The sequence below is a fragment of the Haliaeetus albicilla genome, chromosome 6, assembly GCF_947461875.1.
Source record: "Haliaeetus albicilla chromosome 6, bHalAlb1.1, whole genome shotgun sequence".
NCBI classification, from domain to species: Eukaryota; Metazoa; Chordata; class Aves; order Accipitriformes; family Accipitridae; genus Haliaeetus; species Haliaeetus albicilla.
In genome coordinates this window covers 2874826-2894596 of record NC_091488.1, presented here as the reverse complement: position 1 = coordinate 2894596, position 19771 = coordinate 2874826, and the positions used below count along the sequence as shown (strand labels likewise).

Here is a 19771-nt window from a genome sequence, read left to right as displayed (position 1 = left end):
GTGAGTGGAGAAAATGCTGAAGGACAAACATGGGCTTTATCTGCAGAATGCAATGTTAGTTAAATAGCACTAATTTGAGGTTTGTACATGATTAAGTATATATAGCCATGGAACAGAGTTCAAAAGAGCAGCAACAAAGACTTTCTGGCTGCTGCTGTACTATCAAGACTTTTGCAAGTGATTAAAAAAGGAAAAATTCGTAAATGAAATCCAAATATATATCACTCTTCAGTGTCCACACGGAGAACACGGGCAGCCTTCTTTCTTTGCTCAGTGATGAAATACTTGAACCGAATGCTGATTTTCGTGTTTAAATTGATGAAATTAGGTGATGCTGTTAATATGTAGTAAGAGAAACACTGTGCTACATTCACCCAGTTGTACAGCTCTTCTGAAGTTGGTAGGGTTTACCACATGCAAAGGGAAAGCTCTTAAATCTTTCCTCCACTGCCTTCAGGCTGTGTTCCTGCATGTCCTGCCATATTCAGGCCCGCAAGGATGGTTCAGTTTTGGCAAAGGTCTGGACTGTGGCAGGGTGTCATTGCCACGGTGGCACTAAAGTCACGGGAGCAGGGAGCGATTTAGGCTACTAAAGCAGTTTAGAAATGGTTATGGAGGTTCTGCCTGTTCTTGCTTGTAATAAAATACCTCACTATCATTTAAATGACCTAATATAAAAATACCTTGGAAAAATTAGCATAGTATATTGTAGCAAGATGCCTGTCGCCATTTCATGGAACAGATGGAGCAGATGTTCAATATTGCGCTGGTGAAACTAGCAGTTGGTTTTATCCTCCTCATGGTTTACAGGGACATTTTAACAAATATATTGCATTGCTTGTCATGTGTGACAGAAAATCTGTAGTGTAGAAAACTTTGCTGGCGAAAGGAGGGTAGAAAACATCAGTCTTGTAAGTGGTGTTAGATCGGAATGACCAAAATTAAAATTACCAGTTAGAGAAGTGTTCTCCTTTTTGGTTCCTGATAAGGCTGGACCGGTGGGATCAGCTGTGTGTGCGATGACTCCCAAGGGTCCTTGAAGAAAAACTGTATCAGGCTGAGAAGGGCTAGATGGTGTCATTTGCTTTGATGGGAACTTCATCCTGACTTCTAACTGCTGCTAATATTGTCAGCTACCTGAAGTGGTATGGCTGAGTAAATCTAAACATAAACTTCTTAAAATCTGCCACTCAGTAGTGTAGAGGGATCACAGATATATTTGTTCCCGTAACCTACCTTTGGGGAATATGCTAGCGTCTGGAGGTGAATTTATGTTTTTCCTCTGCAAACACACCTGCCATAGAAAAGTTCTGCTTCATTTCTTTCCCTTTCCCCTCCAGCCACTGCTTCTTGTGGCATCAGTGTCAGAAACCCTGCGGGGCCTGTGTGATAGGAACAGGACCGAGCATGTTATTAATGTGTTTGACTGAGCGTGGCAAAAAAAGGCAATCAATAACTGCTAGTCGCTGGGCGATGGGGGAGTATGGTTCTTAAAGCACCACCAGTTCCAAGCTGTCTTCTGCCTCTGTAAGTGCTGACAGAATCTACCAGTTTGTGAATATAAACAAATAATGTGAAACCACCTTCTTGACCTAATAAATAATGTAGTCCTTGCGGGGCCCTGTCAGTTTTCTTTTGGCTGTCACCTGGGGGGTCGGTTATGAGTATGTTTACGCTCTATCGCATTTTTTCTTCCTTTAACAAGCACGTATTCAAGGAAAGTGGCCAAAATGTCTCTGAGCATTAGCACAGTTTTTGGACAGTTGTACTGACGATTGAGGAAAGAGAAAGTCAAAGCTGGACACCACCTGTTAGACATATGCTGTCCACTACAAGTCAGTGGACTATGAAGGATAGTTGAGGCATTGCAACAGAAAACCCACGCTGGACGTCTGGACCTGCCCTTGGCAGCGTGCTGCTGACGTGCCCTAAGACCATCACAGCTTGATAGCCAAAATAACCTAGCTAGCTTTGTCTGGTGTTGCTGACCAAGAGGGACCTTCACCCACAGAGCAGTAACCGCACAGTGTCAAGCGTAGCGGTCTCCATTGGTGTCATTTGTGGGGTTCATAGGCTCCTGCCCTCGGGGTCCCACCCTTGGTTCTGCTTTCTTGGGTCTGAACCGAGACTAACGCACTCTGGTCTAAGTCTTGAGCTCAGTCAGCCTTTGTGAAGAGGTGGAGAATTTGTCACCTCACCTCAGATAAAAAGCAAAGGTGCATCCTGCCTTTACAGGTGCCTGCACCGCAGCCTCATGGATGGGAAGAAACCCCTTGGTGACCCAATTTCATACACTCTCAGACCAGAACAGAGACAGATGTTGCTGATGGTTGATGATGACACCTGGGTATGCCTCTTCAGTGGGTAGTCAGTAAAGCTTTGCTCAAGCTTATGGGTGTGCTAGCTGCCTTGCATTTGGGCTAAGCGGAGGAAAATGAAACGTTTAGCTGTTGTGGAAAAAAAGGGACCCTACTGCCTGAAGCATGGGTGATCACAAGATCTGGGGAGGAGAGGAGGCTGCATTCCAATCATACTGGGATAACATGGTCTTAAAAAATTCCCAGCTTCTCTCCTTATGCCTGCCTGCCTGCTCCTCTTCAGTCTTCTCTTGCAAAACTTTTTGTGTTATCTATTTTCTAGCACTGTTTCATATCTAAATTTGCCTTTGTCTTCTATTTGGACTTGTGAAAGAGAAAAATGGCTTTTGACCAGAAATATTCCTGCACCTTGATGTGTTAGTGGCTTTTACATTGCTCACTAGGTGGCAGTAAGATGCTGTTATACCGATTAAAAAAATTGAAGTCATGTATTTTCCAAGCGCCTGAAATTTCCTCAGATCTGAGGATTTGGTATCAGAAGCACTTCTTTTTTAATTTTTTTGTTTGTTTCCTAAAATACAAGGTCCACAGGTGTAGGAAATGCAAAATGAAATCTATATTCAATACTCATAAACAACCCCGGTTCCTGTGAACTTGTTACAACAATAAAGGTAATCAATCTTGCATAATTTTTCAGTAAGAAGTTTTCTCTATTGTGCCTCTGAGAGTGAAGATGCTGGGGATACTAAAGCAGTCTCTTAAAAAGGAGGATGAAATAAGAAAAAACCAATCATAAAACAGTGAAAGAGGTGGAAATTTGTAACAGAAGATAAGTTTTAACCTGGTCATGAGGGAGTACTGAAATCAATATTGGATTTTTGTTTCTGCTTTCTTTTTTGCTAGCTACACACAGTTTTCTGGGAGTTTAAATAGCGGTCCAGAAAGCTATAATCTCTACTTTAACTAAGCTGAGAGGGAGTGCACAGGCCCTCTTTCTTCTCTGCTGCTTCAGAAATGAAGCAACCTGATCTAGTTGAAGATGTCCCTGCTTATTGCAGGAGGGTTTGGACTTCCTTCTAACCCTTCCTTTCCATGATTCTACAATTCTATGATTAAATCTCCGTGTTCTGTTTAGAATTGCTGTAAATAAATGAAGACTTTACCATTTTTTATGGTAATATCTTCGTCTGTTCCAATTTAGTTTTGCATACATTTCAGAGGTTCAACTAATTCCAGCTTGTCCGCTTGGTCTAATGCAAGGACCTAGAGGTTTCTTTGCAAAGCAAAATTTTTTAGTCATTGGAAGTGACATAGATCTAATATTTGTGTTCCCTGTACCATAGGTATATGTCTTGAATCTCCTTCAGTTAGCTCATATAGTCTAATTTAGCATATAACTTGTGCTGGTAGTAAACTGGACATTAATTTAGGTCAATACTAACATAACCCCTGTTTGAGTCAAAGCTCCTTCTCTGTTTTAGATCGTCAACTTTGTGAGGGGCCTTGGGAAGCCATGCCTCTGTGCAAGAGCCAACATTTGATCTACCACATTTAAACCTGAAATCGAGTGCTGTTGTTTTCCCATAATTGAAGGGAAAAAAGCCCATTGTTTATAGCTAGGAGTTTTATTTGTTATTGTGTGCTTACTTTTTCTTGAGAAAGGCATCATTCTTTGAAGTTTAGAAAATTTGCAAGTTTACAAACTCTTAAGTGAAAGCATAGGGTTTTCAAGGTACTGTATGTATTCAAGACAGTGCACTTACTTACAAGTATACTACCTATGTGCAAAACATTTATATGTTTATACCCTACAATCTCATTCACCATTACAGAATCAAAATATGGAGGAAAATCTTTAGAAACCCGAATTACTATAACTGGTTTCTTCAGTATGGAGTCTGAAGTGATAAAAAAGGGAATGGGTTGGTTCATGCCGTCGGGTAATCTGAAAATAAAATAGCAGTTTTGCACGTGCACTGTTGAGGGCTGCTCCCCGTGTGGTTCGAGGCAGCAAAGCCTGTCCCTGGGCATGGGGACAGGTAGGTACGTCTGAACCGATCTGGAGCTCCAGCCATCTTGTCAAAATTTGTGTCTGCCATTCACTGGGTGGGACATGAATGCTAAAGAATTTCCCCTATTTTTAAAAAGATTTTAAAACTTTTCAAGATTTTGAAGATGGTAAGTTATGCTGAGATAAATAAAATAATGTGTTGACCTGCTGCACAGCTAGCTGTTACATGGAAATATTCCTCAGGCCTACGCTTTGAAATAGTTGTTAGGAAAAGTTGGCTGAGCGAGCTGAAGTTCCAGTTAAGAAAGCTGATAACACAGAATAGTTTGTGGGGCAGAGTTCCTCTCTTAGACCCGGGTGTTGATTTCTGAGATAAGATTTCTGCCAGATGGTATTTTTAATGGAAATGAAACAAGCAGTGCTTTAAAAAAAAGGAAAAGTCAGATTCCCTATCTCCTGATCATCCTGTAGGAAAGCAGACTTCAAGGTCATTTGCAACATTTGCTGCCACTTCGCAGAGGGCTGACGTGACGCTTTTCATCTTGGTGAGTCTGCAGCCACGTTACCAACAGACTGGAGCCTCTTACTGTTTAGCAAGGAATAATTCATTTTAAAACCGCCTCATTAAAAATGCCTGACATCATCTCTTCGGTGATATCATTTTTATTACCCGTAAGGTCAGTTTCCTTACTGGAAAACCCTGGATACAGCCAGAAACAGCTGTGGCAAGTTGGCAGTGATACTGAACAGGCTTGGCTGTGCCAGGGGTTTGTGCTCGGCTCCTCCCCAGCACGCCTTGCAAATCACCTGCTCGCTGCGCCTGGGTATGTTTGAATAGGTCACTGTAGGTAACTGCTGTTTATATTTCCCAAATTATTTGTTAAGGGTCAGTAGCTCATTATAATCCCACGCTGCTTCATGCCTCAGTGCACCCATGTTCCCCTCTCGGTGCTCCTGGGTGCTTCTGATAACGGCAGGAGAGCCGCTGCAGAGTTGTTATTGTGGGAGGGAGGGAAAAGACTGTCACCAGCAACCCAGGGTACGTCCTTCCTCACCAAGGAGTTTTTTTGAAAAATTACAAATAACGAGCAAGCAGAAGGCTCCAGATGACAGAACGTATAGCCTGGTCAGTGAATGTGCAAAAACTTTCTGCACCCACTCAAAGAAAATGTGAGTCTGCCCCATCTGTAGCTACAGGGGCTGGCTGTTTTTCGGAAGCTGTAAAGATTTTGCTTTTAGCCTGAACATCTCCGGTGTGAAGCCTGCTGTCGGTGATGGCAGCAGTCCCATAACTGAAGAGCGTGAGCTTCTCTGGGCAGCAGTGATCTTCTTCTTGGCTTTCGAAGGAGGGACTTTGCAAAATAAGCAAATATTGTGATGCTCCTGAAGAACCGTGCCCAGCCTTCGGGGAGCTGAAGGCAGAAGAGCCTGGAGGAGTCTTCCTCCTTTTGCCATGGGGTCAGATTTGGTCTTGGCTCTTAGGCAAGGTGTCTGCAAGGGCAGAGTGCGAGGGGCTCCGTGCAGCCGCTTGGCCTCTGCTGTGCCCACAGGCTTGTCCAGGCAACTGCTGCTGGGAGATGGAGCAGGGTCAGGGCTGTTTTCAGAGGCCGGTTGGAGAAAAGGGGATTACAGGCATCGCCGTGAGGAGTCCGGCGTTACTTTGCCCACTGGACCCCACCGCCCTGCTTAAATACCTCAGAAGAGCCGGGCCAGGTCTGCGTCTGGAGGAATGTCATCTCTGAGAGGTTGACTCAGGCGCCCAAGGGAATTAGCGTGGAGTAAAACTTGAACTGAGTCTGGGCATCAGCAAGGTATCGAGACACAAATATCGCTAAAATATTATATGAAATGTACATTAATGGTAAAAATGAAACATTGGTGAAGCACGCAGAGCTGGAAACATTGCTATGGTTGTTAGGGTTTAATTAGTTGGAAACTGTTCTTTCAAACTCTGCTTCTGTGCAGTGATTGTCCTAATGTGGTTGGGTTTGGGATCTAATGCTGCTGGATTTTCCTTTCTTTATGAGTGCTAAGTACTGAAATATTCATTATACATGTGTCCTCCTGGCTTCCGGAGTGCTGCAGAGGGAGATTTTTTTGTATGCTAAATTTTGCAGCAAATGATACCAGTTACTGCCTAGTGGTACTTACAGTAGCCCCAGTGACATAGATGGTCCTGTCCAAAAGATGTTTCATCTGAAATGTTCGAGAGTGTTGCACAACAGGGAAGTAGTGCCACCTTACCTGTTTCTCCTTTCAAGTTTAAAAATACCATGAAGCTCAAAGCATGTGTTTTCACAATGCTCTGCGAGCTCACGTGGCCATCTTTATGTACGTGTACACACACACACACACATACGTGTGTCGATCAGAAAACTCAAATTAATTATTTTTCTTCCACTGGAAGGTTTTACCTCTTCCATGGAGAATACTTCATTAATATTAACGTACTTCATAATATCTGTTTTCAGAGACAGGAACATTTTTAATCCCCAGTCTTGCTTCACATGAGTGGATACAGATCTACCTGTTAACTAGAGCGTTGGTATCTTGAATTATAATGGCATATTTTGGGGCATCATTGTGTGGTCTGTTTTCCAATTTCTTGTCTGGAAATCTTTATCTTTGCTATCTTATCTGTCTGATGTCTTCTGGAAACAATTTCCCTTTATACCACTTCATAAACTTCTGCATACACTAGACTGGAGGTTCTGGGCCATTTCTCACATTGTGTAATGAATTTTCTGATTGAATTATTTTACAGATAGCACCTCATACATGCAAAGCAGCGCCTAAGATCCAGGTGGATTTTTTACTGATTGATTGTATAAAGCTCTGAGAACTTGTGACGTATTCTGAAAAGCTAAGTTACCACTGAAACCTTGCACATTTATATTTTTCAAGGCATTGAATGAAAAATCTGAAAAGGGATAAGAATAAGATAAGAATGAGCTTGTTAACATAAAAATAAGTAAAATTAGAAAGAGCCAAGTATGTTTGCATAGTTAAATTTTATTTGGAATAACCACAACAATTTGGAATAACCACAACAACTTGGAATAACTACCAGATCTGTTGACAAATAGCTGGATGTTATTAGAGGAACTCTGTCACTGGCATTAATTTAATTATTATCTCAGGCTTTAGATGAGTAGCCGTAACACTAAGATGGTTAACCTAGAATCGTAAAGGGAAGGGCCAGCATGGTTGTGTGCCTTCAAAATTTTCATCACTGGACAGCCTGTAGGAATTGTAAATTGGGCTTTGGTTAACCCTTCTTAAAAGACAGCTTTATCGTGTAATGTTCATCAGGGGTGGCTGAAGGCAGGGGAGAAAGGTGGGGGTCTCACCCCCCCAAAACCAGATCCCTGGCCCTCCAGGTGAGCTCCAGAAGGGCTGGAGCTTGCAGCCTGGCTGCAGGAGAGGTCTGGCTGCTGAGGGGAAGGTTATTCTGCAGGGGGGGTTCAGACATTAAAGGAGTGGAAGCAATCCACAGAACCGAGCAGCTGAAGAAAAAAAAACCAGGAGTGTTAGTGGGGAAAGCGTCATGATGGGGAGGGAGGCTGCCATTGTAAGCAGCATGGGGGACTGCTTGTTGAAGCCACTAAACAGGGAATCCCCGTGAGAAGAAACGGTGCTTGGCGTCGTTCGGAAGAGCAAGCGGGGCCGCGTTTGACTTTGGGTCATTGCAACGGCAGTGTACCCCGATTCAGCCAACTTTCAGTGGCGGAGCAGGAACACCCCCCCCCCCCAAATCCACTGTACTAAAGGACCACAGAAAGTGAAAATGGCACTTTGACACCAGTCTTTAAAAAGGACTTTGTTTGAGAGAAATCCTCTGCTGTTTGTCTGAAGCACTGACACGTGTATGGATTAGGGTGATTTGGTTGGTACGGTGTGCTCAGATTTTCCAAAAGCTTTTGATAAGCTCCTCAGTCGGAAGATCCTAAAGAAGCAAAACTGTAGCAGGATGAAAGGGAAGATCCCCTCTGGAACTGATGTGAGGGGTAAGAATAGACGGTCAGGTATTTCAGTGGGAGATAACAAGCGGAATCCCACAAGGATCTGCACTAAGATCTGTGATGTCTGGCATATCCATAAGTGGTCTGGAAAACATGCTAAATGGTGATGTGCTGGATTTTTTTAAAATGGGTTATGCAGGATAGGAAAAGTAAAAATCTACTTTTAAAAATGTGGAAGAATCTCACGATATCAAGTGGTGTTGAAGTAAAATTGCACCCCGCATTTGGTGCCAATAAGCACAAAATAATGCACATGGGAAAAAATAAACCCAACTGTACAATGCTGAAGATGGGTTTTAAACTACCTCTTACCACTCAGGGAAGAGAGCTCAGAGTGGCTGTCAGTAATTTTAAGAAATGTTGGCTGAGGTCAGAGCAGTGCTCAAAAAAGCAAATAGATTGTCAGAAATTGCTAGGGAAGACACAGAAAACAAAATAATCATTTTGCTGTGCATTCACCTCTTGATTAGTGTGCGCCGTTCTGGTCTCCCCATCTGAGAAAAGGTATAGCAGAGCCCGAAAGGGACAGAGAAACCTGACAAGTGTTTTCAGAAATAGGGAATGGATTCTGAATTGAGATTGATTAAATAGACTCTTAGATGGGAAAAGAGAAGGTAGAAAGGCATGTGATAGCGGTGTTTAAAATCATGAGTGGCATGGAGAAAATAAGTAGCAAATGATTATTTGTGTTTCTCCCAGAACAAGAACAAGGGACATCAGTTGGAATTACCAGGTAGTGGCTTAAGCAAACAACAGCAAACAACTTGGTCCTTGTGGTGTTTGATTAAACTGGAACCAGTCTCACAGTATCTGCCGGGTGTCAAGAGGTTAGATGGCCTCAAAACCGATCAAACGAATTAATGGGAAAAAAAACCATCAGGGGCTATTAGGCAACAAGATGACATTCCTGTCTGAGGAATTGCCTGTGTGGCAGGCTGCTGGATGCGGGGAGGAGAGAGTAGAGAAAATGCCTGCGTGGTTACCGCTTTTTAAAATTGTTTCCCTTAGTATCTGCTGCTGTCTTTCTGTCAGTGGCGGGATACTGGACTAAATGGACCTTTGATCTCATCTGATACAATTCTTCTGTGTAATGTTTTTATGAGGAATCAGTCTGGGAGAAAGGCACTTAAAATACCCCAGACACCCACAGGGTCCTGAGGCTTGATCTCAACTTAAAGAATTTAGACCTAGCCTGGATGTCCATTCGGAGTCTCGGAAGAGAAAGTATCCAGAAGGTCACACTGATCCAGCCACCTGAGGAGCAGAGAGCCCTGAGGACTACTGTAATGAACCAAAATGACACCCATGCTTTTGGGTATCGAATTCCATTCCTTGTGGGATGAGGAAGTAAAACGAATACTGGTGCTGCACCTTGCACGTTATCCCTTGGTGCATCTTGGTGGGATGAAGAGAGTCACTTGGGAAAGGTAAAGTGTGTTGAGTAATGCATGATACATGGCTTTCCTCATCCTGTAATCAGATGTTTTGTAGTTCTCTGAAGAGTTACTGCTCCACCTTTTGCATTGTACAGTTTATTGTTCTGCTTTCTGGGCTTGTGTATAACACAGATGTGCAGGAGCAAGCCAGTATGTTGTCATGGGTTAGAGAATACCACTGTAAAACAGTGACAAAATTACTTGAGAGCTAAAAGTGCAACCATGAGAACTGTATTTTGGTATGAGGATAATGTCGAGCTGGAGTTGAATTGAATGTCTGTTTCTTCGGGGAGGGTAAATTTAATCAGGTGCTTAAAATCAAATTATGGTGGAAATCAGTTTGGAAAAACACAAGAATTACAATCCAGCTAATGACCTGAGGTAATACTGGCAAGAAATTTGCTTTCACATTGTAGCATGAAAAATCGTTTCTCTAAGAGGGAGCTGCTTGTAGCTCGTGATTACCCAGGGTAGTTCAGAGCCCCGCGTTTCCTTGAGAGAACAATTACAATGTGCTGCCCTTGCACCGTTTACTTCCCCTCCATTATAGTGATACCAACAGTTACTACACTGTGATCAAGCCTCTCAGTGTTTCTATCACAGTGTTATTTTCTAACTTGGCCGTTAAGCTGGAAATGTTTTCCCAGCCCAGCCTGTAACAGCCTCTGCAGCTGGTGGCCCATCAGCGATCCAGAAGTGTCATATCTTCTGCAGAAACACAGGCTCTCCTATGGCACGAGTCCTTGTAGGAAACATCTCTACATCTGGACACAGAAAATGGATCCTGCATTTAGCTGCAACCTTGCTGCAGAGAGGGATTTGGATTTTAATGTACACATTATTCTGATTAATGTGGGTGAGTACAGGGCTTTATTCAGTGCGGTTGGAAGGGGCAAGGTCTTCCCCTGCCCATTTCCCTCCTGTACAGAGGGAAGACTTTGAAGCAGCTGTGGCTCAAAGGTACTGCTGCTGTTCTCATCCCCGAAGGTGTTCCCTTCTGGCATAAATTTGTCTCTCTTATTGATGGAGAATTTGGAGATGGTGGCCAGAAGCTGCAGCCATGATTTGGTTGGAAGGGGAAAAGTGCTGCTCTGATATCACCTGGAATTGCATTTAACTTAAACCAGCACGATCTTCTGTGACCTTTACCCATCAGGAGTTATTAGTTAATTGAATTCAGAAGGTAACTCCCTAACTTTTTTCAGACTAAATTAACTTGCTTCAAGGGACCAACTTATGTTTGTATTTCCACAGAGATAATGAGTTTAGGCTTCAACTGAAACCTTGCCAGATAATGAGCAAAAAATAAATCAATGACCTCACTCTTATCTGGTCTTAACAGGCAGGCTTTCCTTTGCTAAAAGTGACCCTGAAATGGTCTGGATTGATTCACACAAATACCCAGCCCCACGTCCTGCTAAGCAGAGCTGTCCTGGGGAATGCTTTGCTTCATGAGGAGATCTAATCTGAACATCAGCAAAGGTGCAAATATTTGAAACGCAGCTTTTCTTAGAGTAAAAACGAATGCTTCTGATGAATTCAAATGAGCAGTGAGATAAAGAGTTAAGGAGGAAATTAGCTTCAATACTAATTGGAGGAGGAAAAACCATTCTCACCCTTGTGCCTGGGACTGAACAATCTTCACAGGCATATACTTCTCTGATTATCCACATATGTTTCTCTGATTATTTAATTATCCGGCATTGTTAAATAAGAAATGCTTTTCAGATGTTAAAGGGAAACCGTTGTCTGGTGAGAACTGGAGTAGCTGTATTGGTGGAGATCTTTCCCTTGGTGCCTTGATTAATGGCAGAAGTAGACAGCTCAGCAACGTGCCCCTCCAACAGTGTGTACCTCCTTACTCTCTGTATGGATCTCTCAAATGAAGGCTTAAATATTCAGGTAATAAATGTGATTATTAATAGTTTAACAGAATATATGAGGCAATCTGTTCAAGTACGCAGAGGTAAAAGGCAGGGTTTTTTAACTACTGGTAAAAAATCTGGAAAACCTACTCTTAAAGCCCAGGTAAGACGATTGAAATTTTGTAATAACAATAGCAGTGGTACTAGTAGCCACCATTCTGGTCTAATAAGAGATGTGATGTTTTAGGGAGAGTTGGTATCTTTTATTAAATCTGTTGATATAGGTTTTATAGTAGCACCGCTTCTTTTAATGTTGAACTTCATAGGGAAAAGTGGCCCTAGGCAAAACTCATGCCTTTCTGCTAAAAGACGGGTAAATACTGATATTCTACCCATCGGCTGAACAACCCCAGTTCCCTCAGCTGCTCCTCATCAGTCTTGTGCTCTAGATGTCACACAGGAGGCAGCAAAACCTTTCCAGCCCCTCTTCATCAGTGCTCATTAGGAAAATTCCTTCTTGGCCAACATGAAATCCAGTGACTGTCTCTCGGTGGTGCGTCACCTGACTGTCACTGTCCACTTGGAGCGGGGGCAAGAAGCTCAGGCTAATCCGTCCTGTCTTGGACCTAAAGCAGGATGGTGGCTTCCCAGTGGAGTGCTTGTGCAATCATCCTTTGCCCTGGAGCGTACTCAGCTTCTGTCGTGTCCCTAACTCCTGTGGGCTGATTTATCCTCAAGTGGCCCTGGTACCACCGCCTGCAAATGGCAGAAGCAGTGAGGCATGCGAAAGGACAAATGCTGGGGTTTGTAAATCCAAGTTTGAGGTAGTCCCCATCTGCTCAGCACTCTGTGGGCATGCTCAAGGACTGAACTTTAGGCACCAGAGGAGCTTTAAGGCTGAAAATACAGGTGCCTATAGACAGGCGTATAGCACTAGACAGTGAGCATGTGAGCAAGACCCTCACTCTAGTTTTTGAGGCTCTCAGTATTGGACTGAAGTGCCTACAGGGGCCAGTAGATAGCTAATTTCCATCTAATCCCATCACAGATAGTTTGGTGTTGGGTTGTTTTTCCCCCACGGGAAACACCTGCCTGTTCTGTTCTGCAAGTGCAGAAATGCCTGAGCCAGTGAATGTCACATTTGCCACAGACAGGGAACTGTTATGGTAGCGTGAGCACCGTGTTTCACCTCACCTGGCTGAGGTACAGGGCTGTGCTGTTGTGGCTGCGTTGTTTTTTGGGAGCAGAAGGTGTTGCGCTGGCTTGGATGTGCTGACTCAGCAGTTTTGGCACTGTGCTCTGGAGCACTGGCAGTGTGGCCAAAAGAATAAACGAACCTATTAGGGATGTGGTTTGATCTAAGCTTAAAATTAATTCATTCCAACAATATCATGGGATAAAGTAAAATGGACAGAACACTCCCATAAAATAAATCAGATACGGAAATTAAATATCATGACTCTGAGACAGAGGCTGAAAATGTTCTATGATGTAATGCATTTTACTTTTCAAGTATTTGCAGTGGAAATTTTTCTTTTGAAAGGGAGACTCTGAAAATCTTTCGATTAAAGAAATTAAATTAAAATATCACCTGCCCTACTTAAAATCCTTTTATATTTTGCTTCTCTAGAAATTAAGATCATAAGAAATGTAAGATAAAAAAAGTAGATGTTTGAAAAGCTGCTTTGGGTCATTTAGGAACTATGGCAACTGCTTGAAGACAATGACAACTCAGAGACCTTTATGTAGTCAGAGTGCTGTAGGAGTGTGAGAATTGAGGCTTGAACTTTAGGGTAATTGGGGAAGATTTTCAGCCAAGAAAAGTGAAGGCCAGAGTCCCTGCATCTGGTGGAGATCCAGTCAGAGACCACATGGAATGCAACATGCTAACATACAAAAAAAATCAAAACCATATTCACTGTGAAGAAGTTCATAAAAAATTGGCTGCTATTTGATTCTAAATTTGATTAAATAGATAATTTTATCAGAGTCAAAGCTGATCTATTCAGCTGGATAACATCTCCACACAGAAGCAGAATATTTATCTAGTATGTGAACCACAACCACAACTCCTATTATAAAGCTTTCATCTTAGTTTTATGGTAACCAAAAGCTTCCTTTCCTTTCCTGTAGGCTGTTGCCCTGCCTGTATAATATAGTCTACTCAACAATGAGGGCTCCATCTATTTTATCAATGGTCATCAACTATCAGCAGCTACAAATGGCAATTCCCCACTCTCAGGACAGTTAAAAATACACGAGTAATTTAATGTGTTATTTGAGGTGTGTTTCCTTCCTGCATGAGGCTTATGTGTACTCACAGATGTGCACACTTAGACTCCAAGGACAAACACATCTGGTCCCCTTCTCATTTCAGGTCCTGAAACTAAAAAAGATCGAATTATCCCAAATGGTAAGACCAAATGTCAAGACATATGAAAAGGAAAGTTTGGATTCCTGTGGTTTTGAGCTTTCTGCCTGGGTCCTCTGCAGATTACTAAGGTGAGAGTGCTCAGTGAAGTTTTTCCCACACTTGAGATATTCATAACGGCTTGTTTTCTTCTCTCTTGTGTGCAATCTGGTTTCTAAAGAGGTGGGAGTCTGTTCGACAGCCTTTCCCTCACAGGCAGCATTAACGAGGTCTTTCTCTTCCACCCACACCCTATTTTCTGGAAACTTGTAGGAACTTAATGACTTTAAGACTTCTTCTGGCTTGTCTTATTAGAACAAAATTGGCCAACGGGCTCACAAAAGGTTAGGGAAGAGACACCCAAACAAAAGACAAACAGGCATGGATGCAGACACCAAGAGCCTTGTTTCCTTAAGAAATGTGAACATTCTAGCTTTCACTCTTAAAATGAGAACCAAAGCTGACTAAAGGAATGTCTGGAAAGAAACAGTGTTTTTCTGCTCACATGGTTCTTGAGACCTGGGCACCTTCAGGACAGGTCAGTGGCTGAAGGAGTCTGGCTCTTGGTGTCCAGGTCTGCTCTCCCATGCTTGATCAGTCTGGGCAAGTCTGAACATCACCCTGTCCCTGCTGACCTGCTGACCCATGGCGGGGCTTCACAGATTTCCTCTCCCATTTGCAATCTTTGCTAACTCTCCCTTGCTCTCCATTTCATGGGGGTCTTGGTTTTAATGTCTGCCAGGGAATCCGCTCTGAGCTGAAGGAGGACATCATTAACACATGTCAATGTGGAAAAATGTTCTTCTAATTTAGTCCTTCAACAAATTATTCAGGGTTTTGCTTTCCTCAGCAGCTTGCTTGCAATGATCCTTCTTTCTCCCCCTTCCCACTCCCAAGTATGAAAAGCCTGAATAGATGAAACCCCTTGTGAAAGAGCTGGTATCCAAATAGTTGGGTGAAAAAGACTTCCATAATTGCTGCTGGTATCAAGCTTCTTCCCTTGGAGGCTTTAATCTCCTCTTCCTCTTCCAGCTCCTGAGTTTCCAAGTGCAGATATCCTGTGCTGGCAATAATTCACTGCTTACAATAACACACCAGTGCTATAATCACTGATCACTTCTCTAGACAGGTTGTGGATACTCTTTCAGCCACAACCGTGTCTTATCGCTGGTGCCTGATGAGTCTTTCGCAGGTACCTTCAACACTGTCCCCTAAAATACTTGCCAGCAAACCTTGGCTCCCTGTTGTCCTTGCCCGGCTGCTGGGGCTGGCAGGAGGAAAAAGTCCAGTATGGCTCCCAGCAAACCACTGGCCAAAGTGGCAGCCCCAAAGTCAGAGCAGTCTTGTGTCCCAACAGGGGTTCTCCTTTTATATAACCCCATGCTTAAAATAGCAGTCACTTGAAATTTTATCAGAGAGTATAGTGGGATGTACGTTCTGGAAACAGCTGTGCTCTGCAGGTTGTGACTGTGGTGTGGGAATTGCCAGAGCTTGGGCTCCAAGGTTTCATTTTGCTTAAAAATAATTGAAATGAAAGGAAGTAATAGTGCTTAAAATATTTTCTTTAGACTTTTTCCTTTTTTATGGGGGAAATTAAAAAGTATATTTTAAATTCTAAAACAGAAAGGATGTTTCTTTTCAGAATTACCTGAAACGTGATTTTTGACCCATTTGGTCCCAAAGTCAAGATTACTTGTCTGGTAATTCCTATCAGCTCCTTGTGCTATGTAAAGCAGGGACTGTTAGCTTGAAGGCAGCAGGTAGTTACAGATGCTGTAATATTTAACTTTGAGTGATACTGTTGAAAGAAAAGCAGAGATAGTCTTACAGGTTGTTAGACTTTAGGTGGTTTAGTGTACCATCAAAATGACATCACAGCAGCTACCTACAACTTACTGAAGATGAAAAACACCAATTTAATGTGGAGTCGGTACTCATAATTATGTTCAAATTCTTCTTTAATAATGTTGTCCATATTTGCAATACTGTAAATGTGAAAATGAATTTGGCTGAAAGAGCACCAGTGTGAAGCAGCATATAATTTTGTTTTTGTTTGTGCTGTACTCCGCATAATTACTGTAATTATGCATATTAGGCTGTTCTGTGTAATGGCACCAGAAGGTAGATAATTTTGTCAATAACTGGCTGTAGCAGCTTATATACATTTTGCACTATCCGCAGAAGTGCTTTGAAGATCATTTACTACTGCTGATTTGCCCATAATAGGTCAGAAATTATTGCTGCTGTTTCCAGAATGTGTATCTGGAGGAGATGTCTTCCAGAAAAAAATCAGGTGCTACTAAAAAAATCAGAACTTTGTGTCTGAGAAAATAGAGCCAAAAAAAAGGGCGCACATTTTCAAAGCAGGTAAAATCTTTAATTAGCTGGTAGGGTTACTATCAGTGTGATATAACAAGGAGCTGCAGCAGCTTTGAAATCCTTAGAGGTGTGTTTCAGTTCAGATTATACTTTGCACGAGAAATTGCAAATATGCTCAATGCCATTTAATTCTTTTTCAACAGAACAAGTTTAGATCAAGACACTTTAATGAACTGACACAAAAACTTAATTTTTAAATGAGACTAAGCAGAAGCACATTGATAATGGAGGAGACAAATCGGGGAAGGGAATGCAGGTGGGAAAACCGGGGTCAGGCAGGGTGAGGTGCTACCTAGGTAAACTCAGAGGTTTGAAGGAAAGGTGGTATTTAGGAGACAGTTCCTTCAAACGTTCAGGAAAAATACTTAAAAGTTGCCTTTTCCGATGTGCAAGATGCCGGCCATAGCTGTTTTCACAGCTGTGTTGCTCTCTCTTGGCCCGATGGAAGTGGCACAAGGCTTTTTTTTTTCTGCCGGCAGAAACACGGGCGGGTGGGTAGTGACTCATTTGTCAGAAAAGTTTGGAAACTAGTCACCGAAAGCAGAAGCGGAGGTGTCTGGGCAGGTGAGCGGGGCACAGGGTACAAAGCTGTCGTGATTCGCTTCTGCGTGTTATGCTCCGCATCCTCGTCAAATTAGGGCTCAGTTCTGTGGGAAGAGACGCCTGAGTGACGCTGCTGGTTAGATGCATTAAAAATGTCCTCAGCCCTGGCGAAGCAGGAATGCTGCTGCTAGATAAGAGCAGTTTCTCTGAGAGGATCTGCTCCTGCTTTATGTCTCCTCGGGTCGAATGGATTCGCTCTGAAGTGCAAGCCACATGAAAAATTTCAATGTAATTTTTAGCTCTGCTTCAAAAGGCGTAGTTTGGCAGGGCTGATTTAAGATAGGTGATCTGTGTGGGATACACTCTTATTTATCAGGTATTGATCTGGCAATAATAACCAGTGCTTTCCTGAGATGTAATGCTTGTGACTCCCTTCTTGTTTCGTAAAACTGGCCTGCCGCTTGCAATTCACTCAAAATGCAGCAGCACACCTTATCGGGGGGTTGAGCTAGCACATTCCTCCTGCTCTGTTTTCTTTTTTTGCCCCAATCAGAGTAGTTATAAATATATATAGCTCCAAAAGGGACTTGCATGGGTTGTACACAAGATCCTGTCCTTGATCTCTGTTTGATGGGACTCTGCACTCACATGCCATGTGGGATTCTGGGTTTTGCCATCATGCTAGAAGTCAGAAAGTAATTACGATTTTGCTATGGCGGCTCTGGCAAAAGGTCTTTTATTCCCCTCTGAAATTTGGCTAAATTAATTTCTACTCTTAAAAGCAGCCACAGATAAACATATTTTTCCCTGAGTGATTTGAAATGATGATTGTTGCTTTATTGACTGATGTGTTTTTCAGTCAACCCACTGTTACTGTGTTGACTTTGTAGAATATTTAAGTTAATAAGATACGTTTTGTCTTTGTTGGTCACCTCAAACATTTTTGTGCTCTTCAGATAAAATTGTTATTGCTTTGGCTAGTATGTTAAAAAAAAAAAAAAAAAGATTACAGAAATTGCATAGCATTGTTTATCAGCCCAGGGAATTATTATAGTCCCAGGGAAGAATGCTGTAATAATTTAAAACTCAAGTCAAACTCTCTCCTTAATAAGCAGGGTGAGAAAGTCCAGTCAAATGACAGAACATTGGTAAGAAAAGATAAAATTAATCTGAAAATTCAGAATTAAATCAGATGGCGAGATTTAACTGTAGACTAGTCAGCTAAGGAAAGTAGCTGGGCTGTCATTGTGAGAATGCTGAAGAGCAGAATTTGAGCTCTACAAGTTAATAAGTTGTCTATCAATTTCTAGTCTAATTAGATTTGTAATAATAAGTTGTTTTGCTTTTTTTTTTTTTTGCTTTTAAATCACACTGACATCTAACAGAATGATAATTCAAATCCACATTTCAAAGTTACTCTCCAACAAGCAATGAAGGTGTTCCCTGAGTAGGTTGGTTCCTTCCCAATGGATTACCTGCGGTTGCTTCACAGGGATTTAAGCATGTGTTTACTACAAGCTGGGGTCCAGTCCAGTTTCTTCTTTGCAGTTAGCAAATGTGGGATTTCGATTTAACATTTGGGGGGCAGAAATCTCTTGGGCGCTCCTTCTCCGGGATGAGTGGGACCTGCAGTTGGGTACTGGGATGGAAGCTGTAGTTCTCTGTGGCCTTCTGAAGTCACTGGTACAGCTGGGGCCAGTTTTGTTCAGATGTGCCTGAGGTCTGAACAAATTCCTCAGCTGCTGCCCACCTTATTTCCCCAGGAAGTTTGCTAATGGAAAAGTCTCTGCGCTGCTTTTTTCTGATGGCACAGTTTGTAAACTTTGCTAGCTGCTGCTCTGCTATTAATGCTCTTGTTCCGAGAACATCTTGGCCCCAGTTTTTAATCTGTTCTTTCATTCCTGAGATAATTTTTATCATTCCTATAGAAGTGTATAGCAAAGAGGACGCCACGCAGATGGAAGCATAGCCTCACTCTGTGCTGCACTTCCCTGGGTGATATAAGTAGCTCTCAGAGTGTTTCCCATGAGGTCGAGCAATCCAAGTGTACTTGAAGAGTTTAGACATACAGTTTCACTCTGTTTTTTGGGACATCTCAAATGAAAGTCTGTCTTGTTTTGGTGCATGCGACTTTAGCGGTACTGCTTGCCTAAACTAAATTCTGCAGCATAAAATCAATCAGATATTCAAACTTGTACAGTGGAAAGTCTAAATGTCATTCATTTACTTGCAGGGACATGACAATCTTTACTGACTTCTTAAAAATAGGGAGTTATTTGCACTCCTTGGAATATCAAAAAAAGAAGGAAAAAAGGGATCTAGGGAAACTGATGTCGCCTCATTCTTGTTCTGAATTCTGGATATCAGATTCTAGCCAGTACTCCTACCTAACGTAAGCGAAGCCATACTGTGTCAGACCAGAGACCACCTAAACAGGTATCCTGTCTTTTGTCCAGGAGCAGATACTCAAACGAGAGAGGAAGATCTGAGAAAGTACACCGTGATACTTCCCTGAACATTTTCCCCAAAACCTAGAGATTTGTGGCTTAGGGTCTGCCTCACCGCAAGCCTGTCAAAGTCTGCGGGCAGGTTTCTACCCTCAAGCCAAAAGTCCCTCCAGACCTGCTGCAGAAAGAGCCCTAAGGTGGGGGGAGCTCTTGAGCCTCCTGCAGGTCGCAGGCCATCCTGGAGACCTCTCCTGCCCACGGGAGGAAAGTCACCTCCAACTACATGTGAAAGGCTGATCTTGGCCCGGTTGGAGGAGAAATTGGAGCTGCGAGGCAGAGA

The 19771-nt window shown here is 42.6% G+C and overlaps 1 long non-coding RNA gene across 1 annotated transcript; it reads left to right on the top strand.

The window, feature by feature from the left end:
• The first annotated feature begins 11292 nt into the window (after positions 1–11292).
• On the top strand, positions 11293–19435 carry LOC138685571 (uncharacterized). Its single transcript, XR_011324865.1, has 3 exons — positions 11293–11633; positions 16585–16697; positions 19218–19435. It is a non-coding gene; the product is annotated as an uncharacterized lncRNA (long non-coding RNA).
• The last annotated feature ends 336 nt before the right edge of the window (positions 19436–19771 follow it).